The sequence below is a fragment of the Propithecus coquereli genome, unplaced genomic scaffold (assembly GCF_000956105.1).
Source record: "Propithecus coquereli isolate 6110/MARCELLA unplaced genomic scaffold, Pcoq_1.0 Scaffold142, whole genome shotgun sequence".
Classification (NCBI taxonomy): domain Eukaryota; kingdom Metazoa; phylum Chordata; class Mammalia; order Primates; family Indriidae; genus Propithecus; species Propithecus coquereli.
Genome location: NW_012138525.1, coordinates 6,011,481 through 6,019,715, shown reverse-complemented (window position 1 = coordinate 6,019,715; position 8,235 = coordinate 6,011,481). Strand labels below are relative to the sequence as shown.

The 8,235-nt window shown below is 40.2% G+C and overlaps 1 protein-coding gene across 1 annotated transcript in view; it reads left to right on the top strand.

The window, feature by feature from the left end:
• Positions 1–504: 504 nt before the first annotated feature.
• The window catches only part of ZBTB43 (zinc finger and BTB domain containing 43), a 23,343-nt gene continuing 15,612 nt past the window's right edge, over positions 505–8,235 (top strand). The window contains exon 1 of the mRNA XM_012639881.1: positions 505–649. The gene's annotated coding sequence lies outside the window, so the exon portion shown is untranslated. The remainder of the gene's footprint in view (positions 650–8,235) is intronic.

The following is an 8,235-nucleotide window of genomic DNA, read 5'->3' as shown; positions in this document are numbered from 1 at the left end:
TCCACAGGTAAGAGGCTCAAGTCCCACCACTACAGACCTTTTTCTCTTCTACACTAACGTGGGGAAGAGGAGGGAGAGGTAGGGAGGGTTGTTGAGGGTGGGAGAATTGCAGGATAGAGGAAGCGTTCCTGTCCCACCATCTTTGCCACCCTTGCGACCCTGATGCCCAGCACAATGCCAGCTACACAGAAGTGGACAGGTCCTTTCAACGAACATTTCCTGATCATCCACTACATGCCAAACCGCAGGATGGATGCGGTTTGGAGACAAAAACGGATTTTGACACAGTCTCCGCTAGGCAAGCTGAGATAGGTCAAGGTTTAAAAAGGGTTTCGAATTTAGCATCGGCTCGCTCACTTCCAACAGAGCAGTCAGTCCCTTAAACCTGACTGACCCGTTACAGACTGTACTGCGCAGGCGCGAGCTCTCCCGAAGCCTAGCCCCGAATGTGAGTCCCGCATGCGCACACGGCTTTCTCTCTGACGCACCCCCGGAAGCACTGGCAGTTTCGGGGGCGGGACCGGGAAGCATTTCCGGGGGCGGGAGGCGCAGGCAGAGTCTGTCGCGGCGGCGACGGCTTGAACAGGCCTGGCGCCGGCGGCGGAGAAGATCCCTTGGGTTGGGGATGTGAGCGGTGAGCCCTTGGCAGGTAAAGTGGGGTCGGGACAACGGGCGGCAAGGATAGGGGAGGAGAAGCCAGTGGGGAGCGTTAAGGACTTCTCCGCAGGCCCCAGCGCGCGCGCCGCCGATCCCTCTGGGCCCATTCGGTCGACCGGGATGCTGAAGCCGCGCGCCGGTGGTTGGAGTCCCGGTGCCCCAGATCCGACTCCTTCCGTCTCCAGCCCAGCCAGCGCGCAGACCGCGACTCCAAGGTCCCTAGAGCAGCGTCTAGCCCAAGGTCACCCCGCGGCGGCGCAGCTCGGCCGGCCACTGCGCTTAGAGATCCCGCCCCCGTCCGTCCGTTGGCCTTTCGGGGCGCAAGGTGCTCGCGGCTTGGCGGCCTTGGGTTCGAGACACCCGTGCGCAAGGCCCGGCCGAGGCCAGTAGAAGGGCTGTGTCTGGACTAAGCTGGTATCTTCTCTGTTCACTTCTGTTGCCGTCTCTGTCACCTGTTGTGACCTGTCTTTTTGGCTCTCAACTCAGCCCCTGTCCACTTAGTATTTCTCCACTTATTGTCTCGAGATACCTCTGTGTATCTGGATCCTGTCATTATTTCTGTCTCCACCTTGCTTCTGTGTGTGATACTCAGCCCTGTCTCTCATTTAGGCCCTGTCATTCCGGCTTTTTGGCTATCTGTCTGTTGCTCTCTTTCTGCCAATATGGTCTTTCTCTCGTCCTTCTCTCTTGTTTCTGGCCTAACTGGGTTTGTCTGGGCGGGGCAGGCCTGTCCGGACCTCTGAGCCATGGAAGGTGACTCATGACCCTGTGAAGCTCCCTGCACTGGTGACATTCTCAGTGACTCGACCGCAGTCTGGCCTCAACCGTTGACAGGTGTCGCCCAACCTAAGTGTCAGGGTGGAGGAGCGCCTTGGCAGGCAGACAGGAGGCCCATCTCAGGGCCAAACAACTTGATGCATCTTAGCCTTTTCTTGCCTGTGGTTTTTCAGGCCTGCACAGCTCCCCACATCCCTTTGCTCTATCCACTTTCCCCAGTATGGCCTCCATGGCTCTCAGGAGCCTGTACTTTGAATCACATCTGTTTAACCAGGTCTATCTATGGGCTTAGGAAGGGTCAGGCTGTGAGATCTTCTCCCTTGGGGCTCTTGAAACAGTAGCAGGATTTCTGGGAGAATTGCACGCTTAGTTCAGAGATTGTCGGTATGTTCACTTAAATTATGAGAGACCTAATAATTAGGGATTTATTCTTTGCTTTACAAAAGTACCACTGGAGAAGTAAGCCAGACACAAAAGGACGAGTATTGTTTGAGACCACTTAAATGAAGTACCTAGAATAGAAAAATCCATGGAGGCAGAAAGAAGAATATGGTTTACCAGGGGTTGAGAGGAGGAGTTACTGTTTAACGGATACAGAGTTTTGGGGATGATGAAAAAGTTCTGGAAGTGCAGTTGTGGTGATGGTAGCACAACATTGTGAATATACTTAATGCCACTGAATTCTACACCTAAAAATCGTTATAATGGCAAGTTTTTAAGTTTTATGTTGCATATATTTTACACAGTACAAAAAAGCAAAACAAAAAAATCTCATTGGAGACTCCTGAAATCAAAAAGCTCTTTTTAAATGGGATTTTTAACAAACTCATTCTGGAGCTGTTAGGACCATTTAGTTGAATCTATGTTAGTTGATGCCAACTCTCTTCATAGCAGTGGGTAAAGCTGAGGTCCTTAGAAAAGAAGTTTAGTTAAATGAATTTAGCTAAAATCTTCCTCAAGATTTCTGCTTGCAGCAGATTCCCACCCTGGCGCTCTTCCTTCCTCCTTTCTTGGAATCAGTGCAAGAATCTGCTGCATAAGTAGGAAACTTGAGAATGATTTTACTCTTCACGTGGAGAAAAATTGGTAAGGTAGGAAAAGTAGCCCTTTTATTATCATGATGCAAAATTATGTATTTCTTGTGTTTTCTTATGGAGGATGCCTTTGTTTTTGTTTTACGTTCTCCTACTCAGGCTATTAGTTTGCCTTTAAGCTTGCTAAACTACCGTAAAGGCAAACTGATGTAGCCGATGAAGTACTACCATATTTCATTGAATCCTAGATGCCATCAATTATTTTATGTATGACCAAGGAAGAGAAAAACACTACCAATTAAGCAATGATATAATGCTTTCTTACCTTTTAGACTTTTTATTTTATTATTGAAAACACTTTTAGACTTAGACATTCTAAAAATGATGTCAATGTGTATTCTCATGCATATATAGAAAGGAAAAATAAGAATAAATTGGTTAAAGTGTTCATTAAACTTCTTAACATTCCAAGTCCTACTCTTCTGTATACTTTTCAATTCAGAGTTGTGTTGATGGTTTTTCCACAATTGTCATCCTTTGTGCCATCAAAAACATTGATTAAAAAACAACACTGATGAAGCTCTCAAAAGTGCTCTATCATTATCTCAGGCAGTGACAACTATTAAAAAACTTCCACCTGATGATCTTGTCCTAATTCCAGAAATATTAAAATATGAAGAAATGCGTGTCTTAAAATCAATTACTAGTCTCTGTATCATTTTCATGAACTTTTCTTTTTCACCTTATTTATATTTGCAATTAGAATAGAAGAGACTTTTGTCTTATTTGTAACATATTAAGGAAAAAAAAATTATTTGTTGGTATGTAGTTAATTTCATGAAAGGAATGCTGTTTCTCCTTTCTGCTTTCTTGATTTGAGCTTCTGATCCTGAAATTCTAATACATAGGAAGGTGCAGTTTAAAACATTTCCTTGGCTTTATTGAAGTGTAATGGCAGGATGACTGATACATGAAGGATTAGAACAATACCTTCTCTTTTAAATCTCAGATTTTACCACAGTGGAATGTTTGCCCTGGAAGTTTTTAAGTAAAACATTCAGCTGTGGCTTAAAATTGAAGGCAGTCTTGAACCAAACTTCGTAAAGTAGGTGGCATGTTTTTTAAAAGTCTTAAAATAAGTTTTACTAAGTTCTGTGGCCAAAGTGTTCCAATTAGAAAAAAATATAGGGATGCTGATTGACAATGGGCAGGAGACCAAAAGCACTTTTCCAAAGGATATTTTCATTCTGCAAAATTGCATGGTCATTGACCATGTTGGTTTCCTAGTTTTAACTAATGTGCCATAGTAATGTAAGATGTTAACATTGAAGGAAACTGGATGGGAAGTATATGGGAACTCCCTGTCTTTGCAACTTTTCTGTAAATCTAAAATTATTACTAAATAAGTTTTATTTCAAAGAAATACAAAGGCAGAAGCTAATAAGTTGCAGAATGAAAGTTAGTATAACCAAAATTGATTATTTTTCTGCTACTAACATATACACGTGTGGTGTTTTTTAGCGAGGCACACGTACACAGGGAATGGCACCAGGATCTCTTACGTTTTCACCATGATTTTTCCTTTCAGAAGTCAATATGATTTTAATTTGAAGCAAAACTGAAATGAGTCCCTCTTCCTCATTCATTATATTGCTTTTTGATGGCCATGGCATAAGGAACTTTATCCCAAGAATACAATATTGCATTAGGTAAGCTATAAACTTGCTCATAATACAATTTTTAAAATTATTTACTGTAATCATTTCTCTTTCAGCAAAAATAATAATGTAGTTTGTCAAGGTTTTTAATTGCTCTAGACCAGAAGATTTTTTACTTCTTCCCTTCTGAAGAGGAGATGTTGCACATTTTAAGGCCAGTCACTGCCATACTTTGCACTGATAGAGCATTTAATTTCAGAGAAATTTTTCTGCTAAGTGATTTTTTTAACTTAGAAAAATACTAGATTTGGAGTTACACTTCTGTTTGAATCCTGACACACCACTTCTGAGATCTTTTCATCTGAATACACTCATCTTTAAAATAAGTATGATGATACAGGGGTGTTGCAAGACTCGGGTTTACGTAAGTGTACTTTGTGTACTGTCAAGCATTGACTAATGTAAAGAATTTTGGGGGCTGCGGTGGCTCGCACCTGTAGTCCCACCTACTCGAGAGGCTGAGGCAGGAGGATCACTTTGGGCCAGGAGTTCAAAATCAGCCTGGACAACATAGCAAGACCCCATCTATTAAAAAAAAGAATTTTGGTAGGCATGGGGTGTTGGTTAGTTTTGTATGTTTGTGCCAGACTTTAAATTACTGAAGCAACATTTACTACATTTAAATGTGCATTCTACAGTAAGCATGCAGATTACCTTATGTTCTGATTAAAAGAGATCTCTGGAGGACTTCAAGACAAGTAGCTGGTGGGTCCATTTCCCTATTATATTGCTGTCATTTGTGTTTTTAGAATGTTTAATCTATTTTTAAATAGTGTGTAAAACTTGATATCAGTTTCTCAACTGAATAATAAATAGTGGCTACTATTAAGCTCATCAAGGGAATCTTGGAAGTCATCTAGTTCAGGGAGTCTTCAATATGTTGTACTTCATCTTCTGCTTAATATTTTATGTTTAACATCTTCTGTATTTAATAAATAGTAGTTGCTGTTGTTATTCCTTTTAACGATGACATTTTCCTAGTCACCCAGTCACGAAACTTCAAGGTCAGCATTGGTACCTCAGTTTACCTTGTGTTACTCTAATTTTTACTTTTTATTTATTTATTTATTTTGATACGAGGTCTCTCTCTGTTGCCTGGGCTCGAGTACAGTGGTGTTGTCATAGCTCACTGTAACCTCAAACCCCTGGGCTCAAGCGATCCTACCACTTCAGCCTTCTGAGTAGCTGGGACTGTAGATGTGCGCCACCACACCTGGCTAAATTTCTTTTTATAGAGATGGGGTCTCACTATGTTGCCCAGGCTGGTCTTGAACTCTTGGCCTTAAGTGATCCTCCCACCTCAGCCCCCCAAAGTGCTGGGATTACAGATGCGAACCACCATGTCCGGCCACTCTATTTTTTAAACACCTTTGTAGAGATATAATTCGTAAGCAATTGAGTTTTTTAATATATTCGCAGGTTTGTATACCCATTACTGCAATCTAAGTTTAGAACCTTTGTCCTGCCTAAAGAAACCCAATTAGCCGTCACTCCCCATTTGTTCTACCCCTAGTTTTTGGCAGCCACTAATCTACTTTCTGTCTCTATGGATTTGTCTATTCTGGACATTTCATATAAATGGAATCATACAAGATATGGCCTTTTGTGTCTGGCTTCTTTCATTTAACATAAGGTTTTCAAGGGCCAGCTATGTTGTCACTTCTATCAGTACTTCATTCTTTTTTTTTATTGCCAAATAATATTCTATTCTATGGACATACCAGATTTTGTTTATCCAGTCATCGGTTGATGGACATTATGGTTGTTTCCACTTTTTGGCTTTTATGAATAGTGCTATTACGAACATTCATGAACATGTGTGGAGATCGTGTTTTCATTTTTCTTGGGTATACCTAGGAGTAGAATTGCTGGATTACATGGTAACTCTGTGTTTAACTTTTTGAGGAACTGCCAAACTGTTTTCCACAGCAGCTGTACCATTTACATGCCCACCAGCAATGTATAAGAGTTCTAATCCCTATATATCCTAATTGACACTTGTTATTGTCCGTCTTATTTATCACAGCCATTCTAGTAGGTGAAAAGTATTTTGTGGTTTTGATTTGCATTTCCCTAATGACTAATGATATTGAGCGATTTTTATATGTAAATTGGTTATTTGTCTATCTTTGGAGAAATGTCTATTCAAATCCTTTGTCCATTTTTCCGTTGGGTTATCTTTTTATTATTGAATTGTAAGAGTTCTTTGGGTATTCTGGATGCAAGTCACTCGTTTGTTATATGATCTGCAAATGTTTTCTTCCATTGTGTGGGTTATCTATTCACTTTCTTGATGATATCATTTGTACCTTGCATTATTACTTCTACATCTTCCTGCCTACCAATTCTGTCAGTCTCATCAGTCCTACCTCTCTATTTTCCATTCCCACTCTTACTTTCATAACTTCTAAACCTAGAATATGCTTGTTGAAATCTTATAATTAGCTTCTACTTCAGACCCTCTCCTGCTTTAGTCCATCAACAGATTAACCTTCCTTAGCCACATATCACAGCATGTCACTCAGAAGTTTTCAGTGCTGCCCCCAGTGTCCACATCCCCTTTGGCCTTTCCAGGTTTATGTCCCACCACTCCTTGTCACTTGTAGAGGGAAGTACAGTTGATCTGTGTGTCACCGGGGTTGGTCTTGACTGGAGGAGAGCCGAGGGAGATCTTGGGAAATATCTTTCTGATGGTAATTTTACCATAGTCTAGGATCTTGTCCTCAGTGTGATTGGACCAGTAACTCAGTTTCTTCAATGCATCACTCTTATGATGCACTAAACCCAAAAGAGATTAAAGTAAACAAACTTTTCTGTTAATGAGCTTGGCTTGTAGTTATTCCCCTGTCCAGTTTTGATGCCAGGGTTTTATATAAAGATATGTAGTGAATTTTCTCCTACCCTATTCCCTTTTCACCTTCTCCTCCCTGTACTTTTAATATTACTGGTTTTATCACTTTGCATCATCACATTGTATAATCACATGTAATCAACTGTGCCCTATGCATTTCTGCTTTGGGGAATCTATTGATGTGTTCTCTGTGACCACTTAGATGATCATTTTTGTAAATGTTCTGTAGACACTAGGAAAGAAGGAATATTATCTGTAGGATACAGAAGTTGACTTGTTTCCATTAAATTGGCTTTATTAATGATAGCTATGTAAACCTATATATACTTATTATCCTTTGCCTACTTGGTCTATTAAGGATTAAAAGAGGGATATTTATAGTTCTTACTACGATTTTGTTTCTGTTGCTGTTTTGTTTTCTAACACTGTACTGTGTGTGACACATAAAACTTCACAAGGAAAACCTTAATTGTGAATTATAGAATTCATCAGTTAATGATAAACTTGATCCCATTCAATGCTTTTTACATTGAATTTTATTTTGATATTAGTATTGTGTTGCTTGACTTATTTTTGTTTTCATGTGCGTGCTATTTTCACTCTTGATCTTTTCGGTGATAAATTCTTTCAAGTTTTCTATGTCTGAAAAAATATTTTGCCTTCATTTTGAAAGATATTTTGGTTGGGTATGAATTTTAGGTTGACAGTTGTTTTGTTTTTTTTTTCTTTCAGTACTTAAAAATGTTGACGCTGTCTCTTGGCTTGCATCGCTTCTAAGGTCCTCTCTACACCAGGGTCCTTTTTCTCTGGCTGTTTTTAAGATTTTCTTTTCATCGCTTATTTTAAGTGTTTTGATTATCATGTGCCTTGTTGTCATTTTTTCATGTTTCTTGTGTATGGGGTTTGTTGAGCCACTGCTTGGGTCTGTGAAATTGTAGTTTTCATCAAATTTGGAAAAGTTTAGGCTATTGTTTTCACACATGTATAAAAAATATATATAGTTTTCACATGTCTCACAGCTTGTCATGTATAATTTTCTCTCCCTACTGCCCCACGTTACATGTATATTAGGCACCTCATAGTTGTCTCATAACCCACTGATGCTCTCTTCCCTTTCTATATTTTTTTCTTTTTCTTTTCCCTCTATGTTTTAGTTGGGGTAGTTTCTGTTGCTGTTTTCTTTCTTTCTTTCTTTCTT